General features: G+C 38.6%; 1 long non-coding RNA gene across 1 annotated transcript; it reads right to left on the bottom strand.

Moving 5' to 3' along the window:
• On the bottom strand, nucleotides 260–2370 carry LOC110433525. The gene is made up of 2 exons (XR_002450973.1): nucleotides 1791–2370; nucleotides 260–905 (listed from the first exon to the last, which is right to left on the bottom strand). It is a non-coding gene; the product is annotated as an uncharacterized LOC110433525 (long non-coding RNA).

Here is a 5701-nt window from a genome sequence, read left to right on the forward strand (position 1 = left end):
ATCCAATCTTTGGCCTCAAATTTGAACATGTTTGATTTAGAAACATCATTAATTTTTTATTTCATATTAGAAATCACACTAGCATTATGCCCGTGCGTTGCAAAGGGAGAAAAAACTGATATTGAAATTTTAATGTGTTATATACCACTACCAAAAGATAGTTGAAATTTGAATGTGTTATGTGCCACTACCAGAAATGATAGATTGATAAATGCTCAACGTGTTAAAACAGGTCATCAACCCCTGTGATAAGCGTCTTTGAAAAAAAATGTGGTACATCCCACTTATAGAAAATTGATAGCACACATGGCAAAATACAGCAGGAAAGCTTAGCTTGCAAGCATCACTCACTCTATGGAAAAAAATCAAACACTATGGCTTTCTTTGCTTACATAGTTACTTTATATACCAGTTCAGTTCTGTACAATCATACACACGCAAACCCAATTAGGCACTCACTCAGTTAGGAGAGAAATGACCAACAGTCAGAAGAAAAACCAAAACCGTATATGCAAAGTTTACAGATCAGTTCAATGCCATAGTTCGGAGCCGTTGCTCTCTTGATTCAGCATTGACAGGTCGATGTCCAATACTTCGACGTGCATTATCAGCTTCGTAAAGTCATCCACCGAGAACAGTGTGCTCTGATTAGATGTGCAATCTCTGATAGGATTGTCAGGAAAGTCAAAATTTAAAAAAAGACAGTACTAGAAGTCATCACCATTCAGTTCAGAGGGGGGATTGGGAACGCCACAATGGCCGAGATCAACACCATTGAGTTTAGTGCCCCCAATGCCGCCTGCATCGCCAGTTAAGCCATCGTTGTGTGCAGCGCCATGACTGCCTCCGAGATTCAGCTCTTGTACCATTGGCAACACATCGATCAGAGTTGACATTCATATGATCTGATGAAAGAATAGGTTCAGTTGACATTCATAGGCTGACATTGTTTATTGCCAACCTAGAGGCAAAGTTGCAGGTGAGCAAGCTACACCAACATAGTTAAGCTATTGCCTCTATATCATGTTCCTGTCACCATCTAGTCCTATATATACCAAGGGTGCATGAGCACAATGTGAAAAAAGAAGGCCTCTAAAGGAAAAGTTGCGGATCATAATATATAAATATAACTTGGGCTACTAATCAAAGAAAAAAATTGGGTGCCTAGGCAGCTTTGCAACATAAATATAAATAAATAAATTTTTGAGTTCGTAATAAAACTTGATTTTTAGCCTGTAATAAAGATGGTACTATATAGATCATTGAATAATAAGTATTATTTTTTAGGTGATTCGCCTCATGTCAACAGCTGGAACCGAAATTTCATTTGTGCAATGAGGAGCAAATATCGCAGACCCTCTCAATACTCCCTCCGTCCACGAAAGAATCAATTCCTAGAATCCGTGTCAGTCAAACTTTTTTAAGTTTAACTAATTTTATAGAAAAAAGTAACAACATCTATGACATAAAATGCACATCATATGAAAATATATTCTATGATGAATCTAATTATACTAATTTGATGCCATAAATCTTAACATTTTTTTAAGAAATTTGGTCAAAGTTTAAAAATTTGGATTTAGGACAACTAAAAAAATTGATTCTTTCGTGGCTGGAGAGAGTATAATATAATGCTAAAACTCTTCTCTCCCACTTCATCCGTCCTCTCTGAAATTCATCGATATCCCGATAGCTAGCTAGCACTCCTAGCACAATATTTAACAATAATCGAGTAACAGAGTAACATGCGACACAAACCCCAACAAAATGGATTAATCGAATGGGCTCACCTGTCTCGTGGACATGGATGGGATGCACATGCCATAGGGACGCCAGAGTGGAGGGCGTGGGTAGCCATGGGAGGGGACGCTGATTGTTCGTAGAGCGCCACCTTGTTCCTGGGCAGCACGTTTTCCTCCACCTTCCCAGGATCCACCGCCCGTGTATGCGTCCACCTCCACCTGGAAAGGAGCACGCAAAGAGATGGAGTATGGGGAAGGAGAATGGCACAGGCGCATAGATCAGGGGGAGGCGATGCAGATCGGGATCGGAAGTGAATCTCGGGAGCAGAGAACTGCTGTAGATGCGACAGCCTAGATGTGGCAATTCGAAAGATCTGTGTCTGTGCCCAGCGCGGCCGGAGGGAGCTATGTTGGGCGGCGTGGCATGGCGTGATGCCTGGGAGTGAGGCAAGGTTTGCGGCGACGGACGGAGAGGTCGCCACAGGGAAGCGCGAGGTGGTGACCGGCGTCGTCTTGGGTGCCTGACCCGCTCACCCGCATGTTGGCGCAAATAGGAGTGTCACGGCTACACCACGGCGGGGTGACGGGGTCGGGATTCTTCCTGTCCGAATGTTCGGAACGGGAGCGCTCCTCCGAAGATTACCGCACAGTGCTTTCCTACCTAAGGCTTTGTTTAGTTCGTAAAATTTTTTGTTTTTGGTACTGTAGCATTTCGTTTTTATTTGACAAACATTGTCCAATCACGGAGTAACTAGGCTCAAAAGATTCATCTCACAAATTACAGGTAAACTGTGCAGTTAGTTTTATTTTCGTCTATATTTAATGCTCCATGCATACGACCGAAGATTCGATGTGACGGAGAATCTTGAAAATTTTTGCGAACTAAACAAGGCCTAATTCCCTACGAGGACGTGAGCAGGCAGGCGTGGTCCACGTACACGCGACGATTTGTATGTTTCTTTTTTTCTTTTTTCTTACTTTATTTCCTTTATTTTTCACTCCTGCCTGTTTATTTTCTTTTGTTTTTGTTTCTTTTCTATTTTCTTGGTATTTTTTCTTTATTTTGTTTTTCTTTTCGTTTTTTATTTTTCTTTATTTTACTTATTTCCTTTTTATAGCTTCAACTTATTTTTATTTTTTTTCCATTATTTTCTGATTATTTTTTATTTCCTTTTTTCAATTTATTTTTTTGCTTATTTTTTGTTTGGTGTGATCTTTCATTATTTTTATTTTCTATTTTCTCTTTTCTCCTTAGGTTTTCTATATATCTTTTTTCGATTTTATCTTACTTAATTATGTTTTATATTTAATTTTTCTATTTTATATACTCATATAGTATAGATGTGATATTCTACTATGTTTTTTATGATAACAACATGATTATAATATGGTGTTCTGTGATATTTTTTGTGATGTTCATGTAGTATACATGTGATGTTCTACGATATTTTATGTGATACTCATGTGTTACAAATGTGATGTTCTCTTATATTTTTTTATATTCACGTGGTATAGATGTGATGTTTTATGATGTTTTTTGTGATATTCGCATAGTACACATGTGATGTTCACATAATATATAATAATGTTCTATGATGTATTCTATGATGTTCATGTAGTATACATGTGTTGTTCTATTATGTTTCTTGTGATGTTCTATATTGTATTGAGTGATGTTCACTTAGTTCGCATGTGATGTCCTATAATATATTTTAGAATGTTTTGAAAAGTATCCATATGGTATTCTTTTAAATTTTCTCTATTATGTATTTTTATTTTTTTCCTTATGCTTTGCTCTGGATTTTATTGATCTCTATTTGTATTATGTATTTATTTTTTATGTATTTTTACGTATATTACAGTACTAATTTTATGAATGTAAACTGAGAACATTCTTCTTACATAGACGGAACATTATGTTTTGAACCTAGAACATTGTCTACTATTTGAAAAATACTGTTTTTCTAAACCGAAAATACTTTTCCGTACGAAGACGGAATGTTCTTTAAATCTGGAAGATTGTCTATACTCAATAAAAAATGTTCTATCTTCATAAGAGAAATACTCGTTAATAAATTTTTGTCTAAATATATTCATGTGGGATCTTGTTTCGAAGGATTTATTTTAAGAAATTTGATGGTGAAATCGAAATTTAATTTGGATTTTTGGTTTTGGAGTTATGACTTTTTTTAGTTTGTTGGAAGTATACGTGCATGCGTGAGCTAGGCTGTTGAGTGAGGTGGACTGTGCGTCAGGTGTTAGCATCAACTCTCCACACGCGCAAAAAGTTAAAAAACAGTGCAAGCGGGTCCAGCTCAATAATTTGGGTGTGCGGCAGCACAAGTCTCAGCGGGAAACAGTCCCGGGCTCGACGGAAAAACTGCGGGACCAAGAATTCGGTCTGAATGGCCGGACCCCAAGAGCCCCTGTGACGGGGTGGGGCTTCGGCCTCACTGGGGGTGGGGCGGGATGAGGGCGTCGACAGCGGAGGAGTGCAGGCGGTGGAGTCCTTCGGGAGCTGGGTGGGTCAGGGGCTTCTGTTTTTGTTTTTTATTTCTTCCAACGAGCGGCGAGTGGGAAGGTAGTGGGGAAGAGGGCGCGGGTCCACATGTCGGCGCCAAAACATCGCACGGTGAAAGCCGATGGAGCGGGTGATTGTTTCACAAGCCAGTGAACGATTGGAAACTGTAATTTTATTAGTTGTAGAGATTTTGAACCTCGCAGTATTAACAAAATTTGAAATGTTTAAGCAAGTTATTCATCTATAAATTCACAAAGAACCTTAATCGCAATTATTGTTAACGTTTCATGCAACATATAAAACACCTCACGTGCAACATATGAATGCTATAATTGAAACTTGGATTGCATTTATGCCACGGTGCTTGATATGCTCATGATCAAGTTTTAATTGTTTTTTTTAAATCTCGGATGTTACATATCCATAACACTTCACCATTTCACGGTTAATCTGTTAGCATAGCAAAGCGAGGCAACATGGAAAAGTGATAGGACCTATTTTAGGTAGGAATATATGCTGGTGCAATGCCTCTTTTGTTGTTTGCGGCTTATGTCATGTAGCTACCGCCAACCAAAATTTGGCCTAGTCTGATGATTTGGGCATTTTGAAGTGCAAAACGGTTGTGCTTGAGCAAGACATCCCTTGATTCTGTCTTCCATGTAGACATGAAGCCATGTTGATCTTGCTTGGTGCCAATGCCCCAGGGTAAGAAAAAAAATTACCACTAATTAGATACATGTTGACCATGTATTCCTACCAGATTATGTATGTCTCCTTAGCAGTGCAGTACCATGAATTTGGAGTTGACTTCGCCCCTAATTTCATGCATAGTCGCATTTAGTAGCTTGGACAGAAGATGAACTCCCTTACCTAGGATTAGACAAGATTTGGAAATATGTATGTGTAGTCTTACAATGGGTTGTAGGCTTAGTACGGTAGTGCTATGTTTCTGTCTAGATTTTTGACTTGTACAATTAGTTGCATGTTTCTTATATGCTTAGAATTAGTTGGTTAGTGTACTTGGCCTCATTTGTCTGTAGTTCTTGTAACGAAGCTATGATATATTGTCTTTGATATTTAGTAGATGGATCATTTAGGGCTTTATGTTTCATAGCGGGAGGATCGAAGATATTAGGGAGTTTTCCCCGCCAAAAAAAAGATACTAGGGAGTTTTAGAATACGAAGAAAGTGGTTGAGTTGTTTGAAAGTATGCTTAGTTTTAGTGAGCTTGTATGTTGTGCAAGGGAGAAGTTTGATAATAAGGTCACATTATGAGGATAATTTGATTATGGGAAGGATAGTGCACATTGGGCGTGTTTGGTTCTTAATAACTTAGAAAAAGGTGTCTTGCCAAAAAGCTTCTAGGGCCATTGATTTCCTATGCCTAACAGATGGATCAACTAGCCTAGGCGAGCAGCCCCAGCCCAATATGGCAACC

Source organism: Sorghum bicolor, chromosome 3, assembly GCF_000003195.3.
Source record: "Sorghum bicolor cultivar BTx623 chromosome 3, Sorghum_bicolor_NCBIv3, whole genome shotgun sequence".
Taxonomy (NCBI): domain Eukaryota; kingdom Viridiplantae; phylum Streptophyta; class Magnoliopsida; order Poales; family Poaceae; genus Sorghum; species Sorghum bicolor.